Source organism: Sus scrofa, chromosome 13, assembly GCF_000003025.6.
Source record: "Sus scrofa isolate TJ Tabasco breed Duroc chromosome 13, Sscrofa11.1, whole genome shotgun sequence".
Taxonomy (NCBI): domain Eukaryota; kingdom Metazoa; phylum Chordata; class Mammalia; order Artiodactyla; family Suidae; genus Sus; species Sus scrofa.
Window position 1 is genome coordinate 17,809,760 of NC_010455.5, and position 14,639 is coordinate 17,824,398.

At 40.4% G+C, this 14,639-nt stretch overlaps 1 protein-coding gene across 1 annotated transcript in view; it reads right to left on the reverse strand.

The window, feature by feature from the left end:
• Positions 1-14,639, reverse strand: part of OSBPL10 (oxysterol binding protein like 10) — a 381,121-nt gene that overhangs the window by 158,592 nt on the left and 207,890 nt on the right. The gene's annotated exons all lie outside the window — the stretch shown is intronic.

The window sequence follows — 14,639 nt, forward strand, 5'->3', positions numbered from 1 at the left end:
CAGGTGTGGCTTGGAACCAGTGTTGCTGTGGCCGTGGTGTAGGTCAGCAGCTGAAACTCCAGTTCAACCCCTGGCCTGGGAACTTCTTATGTTGCAGGTGCGGCCCTAAAAAGAAAAAAAAAGGGGGAAAAAGAAGGACAAATACCATATGGTATCATTCATTTTTTTAAGTTTATGATTTTTATTTTTTCCATTATAGTGATTTACAGTGTTCTGTCAATTTCTACTATAGAGCAAAGTGACCCAGTCATAAGTATATATGTATATATGACACACATATTCATTTTTTTGTCTCACATCATTCTCCATCATGTTTCATCACAACTGAGTAGATATAGGAGTTCCCGTCGTGGCGCAGTGGTTAACGAATCCAACTAGGAACCGTGAGGTTGTGGGTTTGATCCCTGGCTTTGCTCAGTGGGTAAGGATCCGGCATTACCATGAGCTGTGGTGTAGGTTGCAGACGCGGCCCAGACCTGGCATTGCTATGGCTCTGGCATAGGCTAGTGGCTACAGTTCTGATTAGACCCCTAGCCTGGGAACCTCCATATGCTGCGGGAGCGGCCCAAGAAAGGGCAAAAAGACAAAAAAACAAAAAAACAACAACAAAAAATGTGACTAGATATAGTTCCCTGTGCTATACAGAAGAATCTTATTACCCATTTCAAAGGCAATAGTTTGCATCTATTAACCCCAGACCCCCAGTCCATCCCATTCCCTCCCCCTCCCACTTGGGAACCACAAAGCTGATCTCCAAGTCCGTGAGTTTCTTTTCTGTGGAAAGATTCACTTGTGCTGTATACTGGATTCCAGATATAAGTGATACGTGATATTTGTTTTTCTCTGACTTACTTCACTTGGTATGAGAGTCTCTAGTTCCATTCATGTTGCTGCAAATGGCATTATTTTGTTCCTTTTTATGGATGAGTTGTGTTCCATTGTGTATATATACCACATCTTCTTAATCCATTCATCTGTCAATGGACATTTAGGTTGTTTCTATGTCTTGGCTATTGTGAATAGTGCTGCAATGAACATAGGGGTGCATGTATTTTTTTCAAAGAAAAACTTTGTCCGGATATATGCCCAAGAGTGGGATTGCTGGGTCATATGGTATATTTATATGTGGACTCTAAAATGTGGTGTAAACAAACCTTTCTGCAAAAGAAATAGGATCTCCCTGGTGGCTTAGTGAGTTAAGATCAGGCACTGTCACTCCTATGGCTCAGGTACATACCACAGGCACAGCCACACACACACAGCAGAAACAGATTCACAGACATAAGAAAACATACTTGCTGAAGGGAAGGGGGAAGGAGAAGGATGGACTGGGAGTGTGGGGTTAATAGATACAAACTATTACACTTAGAATGGATTGACAACAATGTCCTACTGTGTAGCACAGGGAATTCTACCTAGTTTCCTGGGAGAGACCATGATGGAAAAGAATGTTTGAAAAAGAATGTAAAACTGAGTCACTTGGCTGTACAGCAGAAATTGGCACAACATGGTAAATCAACTAAACTTTAATAAAAAAATATTTTGAAAGCCTAGAGCTATCAAACTGATACAAATAAATCAAAAAGGAAACGTACCATGTCATGTGTGCACGCACAAGTGTGTGTGGTTCCATGAAAACACTGTGCTCTCTTCCCTTTTCGGGCAACTGTAGGCAGCTGATAACTCAGAAGAGACACTTGTTATTCAGCAGTATCTCTACTTCAAAACAGCTTAAGTCGGCTCAATTATCTTAAAGTTCTGTGATGAATAGTAAATTGGAACAATCTTCACCATCGCAGTTATTCAAGTTCAGAAAAATATGCTCTAAGACATGCCCCTTCAGCCTTAAAGATATTGATTTTGATGTAGCATAAAGCTTCTAAAATACATTTTTTCTGGGTAAATCATGCTCTGGGCAGCATTTATACAACAAATTGGATTTCACAGTTCAAATCATCATTTTAGTGGCTAAATGATGTTCACCTATGAATTCCACTCTGCTACCTTTAAGTGGTGTCATTTTCTTCATAGTTCACAGAAGCACTTTGTTTTCAAGGTTAGAGTTTCTGGGTAGAAAACCTGGGAACACATCTTCTTAAATCTTTTTTTTTTTTTCTTTTCTTTTCTTTCTTTTTTTTTTTTTTTTTTTTGTCCTTTTTACAGCTGCACCTGTGGCACATGGAAGTTCCCAGGCTAGCGGTCAAATCAGAGATGCAGCTGCCAGACTACACCACAGCCATAACAACATCAGATCGAAGCTGTGGCTGCTACCTACACCACAGCTCACCACAAAGCCAGATCCTTAACCTACTGAGCAAGGCCAAGGACTCAAACCCACAACCTCATGGATACTAGTCCGGTTCATTACTGCTGAGGTTTTTGTTTTGTTTTTTGGTCGTACCCACAGGCTAGCGATCCCAGGATAAAATCCATGCCACATTAGCGACAATGCTGGATCCTTAACCGCTGAGCCACCAGGGAACTCCAACATCTTCTTCAATCCTGGCAGGCTTAACCTGGGCACTCTCCTAGACAAGGGGGTGTAGCCAGGAGTGAACCAATAGGATCCCACCCACGTGAGGCTATGTTCTAAGGGAGGAAGATGGACCATAAGTGAACAGGCAAATGTACAGTATGTTAGGTGTGATGAGTATCATGGAGAAAATGAGGCAGGGAAAAGGAAGAGATGAGGGCAAGGAGAGCACAATTTTAAATAGGTGAGTAACCTAGGAAGGCCTCAGTGAGACAACCTTTGAGTAGACTCCTCAAGAAAATAAGAGGAAGCCATGCACAGAGCCAAAGGAAAGGTGTTCAAGGAAGGAAGGAGAGGCAGGAAGTGCAAAGGTCCTGGGGCAGCAGCAGGCCTGGCAGGGCCAACAAATATCTAGACCGGTGGGACCAGAGTTGGAGAGGGAGGGAGATGAAGATGCTTTCAAAGAGGTGAAGAGGCAGCTGCATGCATAGGGGTGCTTGGACAAGTTGTAAGGTCTAGATTCTACTCCATGTGAGAAAGGGCACATTAGAGTGTTTATTTAAGTGGGGGGTTTTTTGGACTCACTTGTCCAAAGTTCCCAGCCAAGGATCAAACCCATGCCACAGCAGTGACAATGCTGGATCCTTAACAACTAGGCCACCAGGGAACTCTGTATTTTGTAATTCTTTTTATTTTTTTTCTTTTTTGGCTGCATGCATAGCATATGGAAATTCCCAGGCCAAGGCTCAAATCTGAGCTGGAGTTGCAACCAACACCACAGCTGCTGCAATGCTGGATCCTTAACCCACTGTGTCAGGTGGAGGATGGAACCAGCGCCTCCACAGAGACAAACCGGATCATTAAACCACTGTGCCACAGACGGAACTCCTATATTTTCTATTTCTTTTTTTCCTTCCTCCTTTCCTTACTTTCTTTTGCTTTTTAGTGCTATACCTGCGGCACATGGAAGTTCCCAGGCTAGAGACTGATCTGAGATGCAGCTGCTCACCTATGCCTCAGCCACGCCAGATCAAAACTGCATCTGCGACCTACAGCACAACTCATGTCCACGACAGATCCTTAACCCACGGAGCAAGGCCAGGGGTGGAATCCGCATCCTCGTGGATACCAGTCAGGGTCGTTACAGCTGAGACATGCAGGAACTATTTTCTATTTCTTGAAGAGACAAGGCCTGTGGGTCTTACAGAGGGTTCTGCATTCTGGATTTATCCAACTGCTCCCTCCTTAGTGTTGTTTAACTGCCTCTACATCCCTTGTTCTTTCTGGAAACCAGAAGGTAGGACTAAAGGTTTGATTAGATTTGGAGGCGGGTGGTGTGCATCCTAAGTGTAACCAAGGAGGTCCTGTGGTGTCACATCAGCACGCATTATCTTCTCAAGCTGTCCTTCGATGAACACGGAGTGAGGCTAGGTGTGAACACCTGAATAAGGTGGGGACTGCCAGCTACCTTCCTGGCATGGCACAGTTTCGCTTTTGCAATTACCAAGTAACTCTTTGCATCTTACAAATGCACACACAAACCCCACTAAATATACCTTACATATATCTTGTTTCCTGACACCCTTCAACTAACGGTTCTGGCATTCCTCGATAGCCTTTGCCTATGTCTATTATTTTTCTGGGAATTGCAAAACAGTGATTTTCTGAATCTCTCATGCTTTCTACATTGATTAGCTGATATTTTCCCTCCCCGCTTTTCATTTTTGCTCTCACTACAGACTCACGGATTACCTTTTCTATTCCGAATGAAAGAAACCATAGCCACTCTTAACTTTCTGACACACACCTATGAGCCTTGGCACACTTCCTGTCAGGCACCGTACAAAGTCCCAGGCTTATTTTGTACCTTCCCTATTCCAGACCATGTCAGACATTTCAGTGTTGGAGACTTTGAATAAAGGAGAGACATAATCTGACTCTTTAATGGATCCTTCCAGTTGCTGGCATGAGAACAGTACTATGAGTGAGGGTGGAGGCAAGGAGACCAATAACAAGGCTCTTCTCACTGGCATCTGGGTGAGAAGCTGTCATAGCGGTGAGATGCTGGTTACATTTTGATGCAAAAGATGATGGTATCTTCTTACAATTCTGATGTGGAATATAAGAAAAAATGGAATAAATGGCAAAGAATGACCTCCAGGTTTGGAGACCAAGCCACTGGAAGGATGGAGTACCCCTTTATTAACATGGGAAGAAGAAAGAAGACATACAGATGGCCAACGGGCACACGGAAAGAGGCTCAATTTAGCTAATTGTTAGAGAAATGCAAATCAAAACGACAATGAAATATCACTTCATGCTAGTGAGAATGGTCATCATTAAATTAAAAAGTCTACGAATAATAAGAGAGGGTGTGGAGAAAAGGGAACCTATACTGTGGTGGGAATGTTAATTGGTCAGCCACTATGGAAAAAAGTATGGAGGTGCTTCAAAAAACTAAAAGAAAAACTACTATATGATCCAGCAATCCCATTCCTGGACACAGATCCAGAAAAGACAAAAAATATATAGCCTGAAAAGATATATTCACCTGTTGCTATTTATAACAGCCAAGACATGGAAGCAATCTAAATGTCCATCAACAGAGGAATGAGGAAAGATAGGGTTTAATATATGCAATGGAATACTATTCAGTCATAAAAAAGAATGAAGTAATGCCATCTGCAGCAACATGGGTGGGCCTACGGGTGTCCATATAAAGTGAAGTGAGACAGACAGAAAGACAAATACCACGTATCACTTATATGCAGGATCTAAAAATATGACAAAAGGAGCTTTTTCACAAAACAGAAACACACTCACAGAGATGGAAAACAAAATTATGGTACCAAAGGGGAAAGTGGGTTGAGGGATGAATTGGAAGTTTGAGAATAACAGATACACACTATTATACATAGAATGGATAACTGACAGGGTCCTACTTGCAGAACAGGGAAATATAGTCAATATCTGGTAATAAATTATAATGGAAAAAAAGGTGAAAAATTATATATATATATATTTGAGAGGTTTGCTTAAAGGGGAGCAGAAAAATGACCCAGATTTGCAGAGAGAGAAAGGGGTCAAGACAGGTTGGTTTTACTCTTGACCATGCTTGCAGCACGTGGAAGTTTCCAGGCCAGGGATCAAACCTGCGCCACCACAGCAGCTCAGCCACTGCAGCGACAATGCCAGCTCCTAAACATGCTAAGCCACCATGGAACTCCCAAGAGAGGGTTGTGGGTTTTTTTTTTTGGCTTTTGTTTTTAGTTTTATTGGAGAATAGTTTATTTATAACATTGTGTTAGTTTCAGGTATACAGCATAGTAATTCAGTTATACATATACATCTATCCATTCTTTTTCAGGTTTTTTCCCAGTATAGATTATTACAGAGTTTTGTGTAGAGTTCCATGTGCTATACAGTAGGTCCTTGTAAGAGAGGGGTTTTTAATATGAAAAAAGTTATAGCTGGTTTGTATGCTGATGGGAATGAAGCAGAATTTGCCAAAGATGTTCCTCTGACATGAGGATTGTTTAAACTGAAAGCAGCTAAGAAGTGGACAAGATCCACGTCTGTGCCTTCTTCCTTTGTTCTACGAAGGGAGAGAGGATTCATTTTTCCGCAGAAGAAGAAGAGGAAGAATAAGAAGAGAAGGAAGAATAAGAAGAGGAGGAAGAGGAGGAGGAGGAGGAAGAGGAGGAAGGAGAAGGAGGAGGAAGAAGAGGAAGAAGAGGGAGGAGGGGGAAGAAGAGGAGGAAGAAGAGGGAGGAGGAGGAAGAGGGAGGAGGAGGAGGAAGAGGAAGAGAGAGGAGGAGGGGAAGGGGAAGAGAAAGATGGTTTTGTACAAGTTTGCAGGCCAGGGATTGAACCCAAGCCACAGCAGTGACACCACCAGATCTTAAACCCACTGAACCAACAGGGAACCACCACTCAAGAAGATTCTTAATCACCCTCCAGACTCTTATTAGCCTGAGATGGCACTAGAGGAATTTACATAACAAACCTTATAATCACCCATCACTTTCCCCCACATATTTACCTTTACACAAGGTGCAGCCCTCAGATGCTCAAAGTCCTTTTCTTTTACCTGTCACTTCACAAAAAGTTATTTTACTTTTCTGAGAGAGTTCATAGCAATACAATCTCACCTCAGGAAACAAGAAAATTCCCAAATATAAACAACTTCGTTATACCTAAAGCAACTAGAGAAAGAACAAACAAAACCCAAAGTGAGTAGAAGGAAATAAATCATAAAGATCAGAGCAGAAATAAGTGAGATAGAGACAAAGAAATCAATAGAAAAGATCAATGAAACTAAAAGTTGGTTCTTTGAAAAAACAAAATTGATAAACCTTTAGCCAGACTTATCAAGAGGAAAATGGAAAGGGCTCAAATCAATAAAATTACAATTGAAAAAGGAGAAACTACAATAGACAACATAGAAATACAAAGAATCATAAGAGACTACTACAAGCAACTATATGCCAATAAAATGGACAAGCTAGAAGAAATGGACAAATTCTTAGAAAGGTACAACCTTCCAAGACTGAATCAGGAAGAAATCGAAAATATGAATAGACCAATTACAAGTGCTGAAATTGAAACTGTAATTCAAAAACTTTCAATAAATGAAAGTCCAGGACCAGAAGGCTTCAGAGGTGAATTCTATCAGACATTTTAAAAAGTTAACACCTATCCTTCTGAAACTCTTTCAAAAAATTGCAGAGGAAGAAACCACTTCCAGGTTCACTTCTATGAGGCCTTGATACCAAAACAGGAAAAAGACACCACAAAAAAAAGAACATTATAGACCAATATCACTGATGAATATAAATCCAAAAATCCTCAACAAAATATTACCAAACCAAATCTGACAATACATTAAAAGGATCATGCACCATGATTAAGTGGAATTTATCCCAGGGATTCAAGGATTCTTCAGTATATACAAATCAATCAATATGATACACCATGTTAATAAACTGAAGAATAAAAATCATATGATCATCTCAATAGATGCAGAAAAATATACTAACAAAATTAACACCCATTTTTCAGAAAAACTCATCAGAAAGTGGGCATAGAGGAAACCTACCTCAATATAATAAAGGCCATATATAACAAACCCACACCTAACACCATTATCAATGGCAAAAGGCTGAAAGCATTTCCGCTAAGATCAGGAATAAGACAAGGATGTCCTCCATCACAACTGTTATTTAACATAGTTTTGGAAGTCCTAGCCACAGCAATTAGAGAAGAAAAAGAAATAAAAAGAATCCAAATTGGAAAAAAAGAATTAGAACTATCATTGTTTGCAGATGACATTGTACATAGAAAATCTAAAGATGCTACCAGAAAACTATTAGAGCTCATTAATGAATCCGGTAAAGCTGCAGGATACAAAATTAATACACAGAAATCTCTTGCATTTCTATACACTAACAACAAAAGATCAGAAAGAAAAATTAAGGAAACAATCCCATTTACCACTGCATCAGAAAACAAAAACAAAACCAAAACCCTAGGAATAAACCTACCTAAAGAGGAAAAGACCTGTAACTCTGAAAGCTATCAGACACTGATGAATGAAATCAAAGATGACCACAAACTTATGGAAAGACATACCATACTCTTGGATTTAAAGAATCAACATTGTCAAATGACAATACTATCAAAGGTAATATATAGATTCAGCACAATCCCTATCAAACTATCAATGAATGATACTTTTCACAGAACTAGAACAAAATTTTTTAAAATTTGTATGGAAACACAAAATACCCTGAAGAGCCAAAGAAATACTGAAAAAGAAAAATGGAGCTGGAGGAATGAGGCTACTTGACTTCAGACTTTACTACAAAGCTATAGTCATCAAAACAGTATGGTATTGGCACAAAAACAAATATAGATCAGTGGAACAAAATAAAATCTCCAGAAATAAACCCACACCCATGGTCAACTAGTCTATGACAAAGGAGGCAAGAATATACAATGGAGAAAACACAGCCTCTTCAATAAGTGGTGCTTAGAAAACTGGACAGCTACATGTAAAAGAATAAAATTTGAACACTCTCTAACACCAAGTACAAAAATAAACTCATATGGATTAAAGACCTAAATGTTAGACTGGATACTATTAAACTCCTAGAGGAAAATACAATCCAAACACTCTGACATAAATCACAGCATGATCTTTTTGGATCCACTTCTAGGTAGCAAAAATAAAAAAATAAACAAATGGGACATAATGAAACTTAAAAGCTTTGCACAGCGAGGGAAATCATAAAATGAAAAGACAACCCACAGAATAGGAGAAAATCTTTGCAATCAAAAAGACTGACAAGGAATTAATCTCCAAAGCATGCAAACATCTCATACAGCTTTATATTTAAAAAAAGCCAACCCAATCAAAAAATGGGAAGACCTAAATAGACATTTCTCCCCCCCCCCCCAAAAAAAAAACAGAAAAGATGGCAAAAAACACATGAAATAATGCTTAACATCACTAATTATTAGAGAAGTGCAAATTAAAATTACGGTCAGATGTCACCTCATACCACTAAGAATAGCCATCATCAAAAAGTCTATAAAACAAATGCCAGAGAATGCCATTGTGACTTATTTTTTAAGTCACAATAAAAAGGATGTGGCTAAGCCTCAGGGCTACTTATGGATTGATTTAATTATATTAGGTCTGGTCCCTTTAACACTAGATAAAATAGGTTTCAAAGATAATAACATATTCATACTGTAGGTCCTATGGGAAGCCAACCAGGTCAGCCCCCTCAATCCTGTTGATCAAAAAGATGACAGATCAGAGACAGACCACTAACTCCAAATTCACCCAGAACACATACCTCACACTATGCATTTGGAAGTAACTTGAGATCTATATGCTATCTCTGCACAGTTTTAGAATAATTTCCAAAACAGAGATTTTAAATGGTAACCAGCCTAAACACTCAACAACAGAGTGGGTACTCTTTAAATAAATCATAGGAGGATTGTGGTGTTTTTAAGTAAATATATAAATAAAATATAAATGGAAAAACATTAGGTGAAAAAGACTATGTGTTTTCTGCCAAGTATAATAAATGTATGAACAATATCTATACAAACTGACAAAAATGAGGAAATGTTACAAAACCATTAAAATGGAGTTCTTTCCTTTTAATTTTCTTTCACATTTTCCCCAAGAAAAAGATGATTCTGAAATAAATTTTAAGGTTATCTAAAGAACAGCGTATGTCTAGATTTCAGAGGTGTTAGCAATCTAACCCTGGCAGTGTTATGGCAATTATTTTTTTAGATCACCAACACACACACACACACACACACACACACACACACACACACACCCCTCTGAAAGAAGGTGTTGCACAGTTTTATTCTATGAAGGGATCACTTGCTACAATGTTTTTTAATAGGAGGTAACTTTTATTTACATCAAACGAATGTCAAAAAAGTATCAAAGGAATGACAGAAGAGTGATTTTCCTCAGTTCTCAATTTCACTTAGCCCTTTGCCTGGTTCCATCTGCTAGTCATAGGTATGCACATAATTCTTGATCTTGTTTTGCAAATTTGGGTGAGGGGGAGAAGGGAAGCTGGAAGAAAAAGGAACCTGAAAGACTAAAAATTGTGGATAATCCAAAAAGCATACTATATTTAATCACTTATTTTGCCCTCCTTCTCTAAGATTTAAGAAAGTAAGAAGGAAAAAATACTACTTCATGTAAAAAGGCTTTTAGAGGATAAAAACATAGACATTGCAGAAAATTTGGGGAAAAAAAACAGAAAAGCATGAATAAAATAAAATTCACGTACAACCCCATTATTCCACAGGAAAGTCACATTGATATATTTCCTTCCAGTATTTTTTAATATATTTTTGGCCACGCCATGGCATTTGTAAGTTCCCAGACCAAGGACTGAAGCTGTGCCATAGCAGAGACCTGAGCAACTGCAGTGACAATGCCAAATCCTCAACCCACTGTGCCACAAGAGAACTTAATATATTTTTTAATGAAATACTGTCAGATGTACTTTCATATCCTATACACTGTGCAGCCGAAAAAGTCTCATCCATGGGTTCAATGGAAGGCACTCAGGGCAGTGGCGGGGTGGGTGGGCACCACCAAGGGGCCATTCTTATCTGAGTCTGCCATGAGACAGCAGTCTAGTCAGACTCTCTTGGAAGAGAAACCGATTCTGAAACTTTAATATCTGAACGCAGCTAGGAAGTCTGAACTGTAGACTCTTCCCATAAGATACCAGAAAGGCCCAAGGGGATAATGAGCCCCTTGCAGCAAGAGGGCCAAGAACTTGGCACCTGACAGTGGGAGGAGAGGTGGGGCTGAGAGCCAGGGGCCCCACCAGGAGGGGGAGGGGTGCTGCTTCGGGAAGACTGCTACGAGGGAAAGGGCCAGTGGCATGGAGCAGGATGAGGCTGGGGGTCAGGGATTGAGAGGGTCATGGGATACTGAAGTCAGGCAATGCTGCAGGAGGATGGTCGGGCCCTGGCTAAACCGACAGCACATGCTAGAAGACACTGAGACACTCTCGGGAAAGTTCTCTCCTCCTGCCCAGGGTGGAGGCCAATGAGATGACTGGACCAGTCACCAGAAACAGAGCCCTTTTTACTTGTAATCTGAGTTGTAGGGTATGTGACTATGTGACTCTTAGGTACTTTCACTAGGAGTTCCCTTGTGGTGCAGTGGGTTAAGGATCCGGCGGTATCACTGCAGCATCCCAGGTCTCGGGCTCATTCCCTGGCCCAGCAACTTCCACATGCCACGGCCAAAATAAATAAATAAAATCTGTAGTGTATTTTACACTTCAATTAGTGTTTTATTAAATTGGAATCATGATATGCTTTTTTTTTTTTCTTTTTTTAATGAGTTGCAACGTTTATTTCAGGTTCTCTCCTGGGGACTTTTTTGTATTTTTTTTTTTTTTCTTTTCTGCCACACAGGCAGCATGTGGGAATTCCTGTGCAGGGATTGAACCTATGCCGCACAGCAGCCAACCAGAGCTACAGCAGTGAGAAAGCAGGAGCCTCAATCCATCAGGCATCAGAGAACTCCCTGATTTCTTTTGCTTAGTAGATTATGAATACTTTAATACAGTATTAAATATTTCTTAGAAATATGACCTTAGGGGCTATCTGGTATCCCACCACATGGGTGTTCTTTACTTCAACTAAGTGGAAATCACTGAGATAAAACTGTTAAGCAACAATTATCAGAACACTGTAAATAAAGTAGGCTTCAATAAAATAAAAATTTCAAAAATTTAAAAAACTGTAAGCAATGCAATTATCAAAATAAAAGTGACAAATGATATAAACATGGGACATTTTTCTAATCCCACAAGTAATTAAAGAAATGCCAATGAGAAGAAGAATCAGATGCTTTTTTTGCATCTGCTGAGCAAGTTGGCAAGAAATTTTAAACCTAATAAAAGTCAGTGTTGGCAAGGGTTCAGGGAAGTGAGCTGTCGGCCAAAGCTATAAATTAGGATGACTTTCTCGAGGCCATTTGGCAATATGTTCTCAGAGCCTTTAAAAGATCATTTTGTGCAGCAGAATCAGTGAACCCCTGAGTATGTGCTCAATGAGAAACACGTTCCAAGTTATCCCCCACGAGGCTGGGGGTGATTTACATGTCACACGCATCGCATTCTTATGTCTCTGAATCACAGATGTTAGAGGCCACCATCTGCCAATCACTAAACACTGACGGAGGATAAAGATTAAGGGGCCAGGCTTGTGACATTTCCTCCTGCCACCTCCAGGTAGAGATGCCACGGAGATGCTTGCAGAGCTCAGAAGGTCCTCAGAACTGGGACCAGTCCCTGGCGACGGACTCCAAAGCTTGAGTTTGAAGACGTGAAAGCCCCTAGAGACCCTGCCACCTGGAGACCCTCGCAATAACCAGGACACACTCAGCCATGAGATGTGCCCTATGCAGCCATCTTTCCTGGGTAATAGGCTGACATCATCTAAATCACATCCTTCAGCCCCAACAGGAAAGATCTACCACATACGTGTCTGAAGGCCAGATGGTGCAGGAAACTCAGATCTGCTGGTTGGAACTCATTTTCATGTTATCCCCCAAACCTAGGCCATCTGGTCGAGGGTTCCCTGGCTGGCTGCATATGAAACCTGGCATTTGAGACTCATAAACAAGTTGCCAAAGTGAAGAAGGAGCAAAGGATGGAGAAGGCTCAAGGCTGGTCCACTTGAACCATCAAAATAAATGTCACAGGAAGAAAAATACCCCTGTGACCTTTTTGCAAAACGAAACATTTTTATTTTAAAATAGAAGCATTATTTTTCATACCTGCTCTTCAAAAGAACGGGCTCTCAAGGAATGTATAAAATCTTGTTGCTTAAAAACCATGGTGCAGAAATTCCCACTGAGACTCAGTGGATTGAGACCCCAACATGGTGTCTGTGAGGATGTGGATTTGACCCCTGGCCTTGCTCAGTGGGTTAAGGATCTAGTATTGGCATAGACGTGGTTTGGATCAGGTGTTGCTGTGGCTGTGGCATAGGCCTGCAGCTGCAGCTCCAATTTGACCCCTCGCCTGGGAACTTCCATATGCCGCAGGTGCAGCCATAAAAAGAAAAATTAAATAAAAATAAATAAAAATAAAAACCATAGGGCATCTTTGCAAACCTCAAAGACTAGGATTACATAGCTGGTGGCTTTAAGAGGAAGAAGTAATGTGGAGGGCAGGTTCTTGGGCTCCAAACTCCCTTTAAGTAAATGCCAAGTGGCCACAGTATTTACTAGGAAGTGAAAGACTCCAGGACAGAGTTATAGAAGTAGGGTTAAAACCAAATGAAAATACAGATGCACTGATCCTGATGTTCTGACATTTTTTTCTGATGGCCTCCCAGTTTGTATGTATGGGCATTCCCAGCAGGCTAGATTCAGTCTTACCCTCTGGAAGCAGTTCACTATGCTGATATTCTAATGTGCATTTATCTTACAGCCTGAGTCCAGGAAAAACTTGAGATCTTACTGGCTTATAGAAGCAAGCCACTCGTAATTTTTACTTCTCAAAGCTTTGCTGAGCTGAGCTGTCTAGGACTAAAGAAACACACATTCCATTAAAACCTTATCTTCATGCCCTAAAGACCTAGTTAGCACCAACTGAAGAAAACAGATCATTATGTAAGTAATTAATTAATTATGATCTTAAAAAGCATACAGTGCTTACATGAGAGATTGGATTTCAAAGGCTACATTGATAAGAAGGAAAAAAGAGAACCCAGAATACTCCAGTTGAGTCCGACATCCCCTGAGCCATCTGACGTTTACACAGTGAATAAAGTGGATACAAGAATTAAAGCACAAGCAAGAAGAGTTCCCTGGTGGCTCAGTGGGTTAAGATGTCACTGCTGCGGCTCTGGTTGCTGATGTAGCTCGGGTTCAATCGCTGGCCTGGAAACTTCCATATTATGTGGGCACGGCCAAAAAAAAAAAAAAAAAACCATGAGCAAGACAGAATGTCATGTGGTAACTCAAGGAACATTCCAGGAGCTTTCAGGCAATCAGATACTCTGTCACTTTCAGTCGACATTCAGGAAGGGGAAAAAAATCATTATCAAGTTGTAGAATTGATCGTTTCAATGAAATTTCTGCAAATATCTAAAAAAACTGAGGGTAGCTTTCAAGCATCTTGATTTAAGAATCTAGCAAAGTAGCTTCCCTTCCCTAAACTCGGCATATGAGACATTTGAAATGCTTAAAAATTACCTAAAAGTGAAAAACCATCGCAGCTGTCTTTTTATTTTGTTTTTGGTTGTGTTTGTGTGTGTGTGTGTGTGTGTGTGTGTGTTAAACTCTCAGCTACCCAGACACTAGAATGTTCTAGAAAGTAACTGAATAGCTTTGTCCCCAAGAACCACACAATCTGAATTTCCTGAAAACTGAGCATGAAACAAGTTTTAGATTCCCTTTCTTGTAACCTGGAAGGGAAAAGAGAAAATATCAATGTAGCCAACTTCACTAGTCCCCTGATTTTCCCCCAGCACACCCCGCCCCCTTCATTCACAAATCAACCAAAAGCAACAGAAACGCCTTCCTAATCCCTTCATCACTTTCTGGTCCTGCCTCCTCCTCTTGTTGGCATCTGTACCTTCCGTGAAC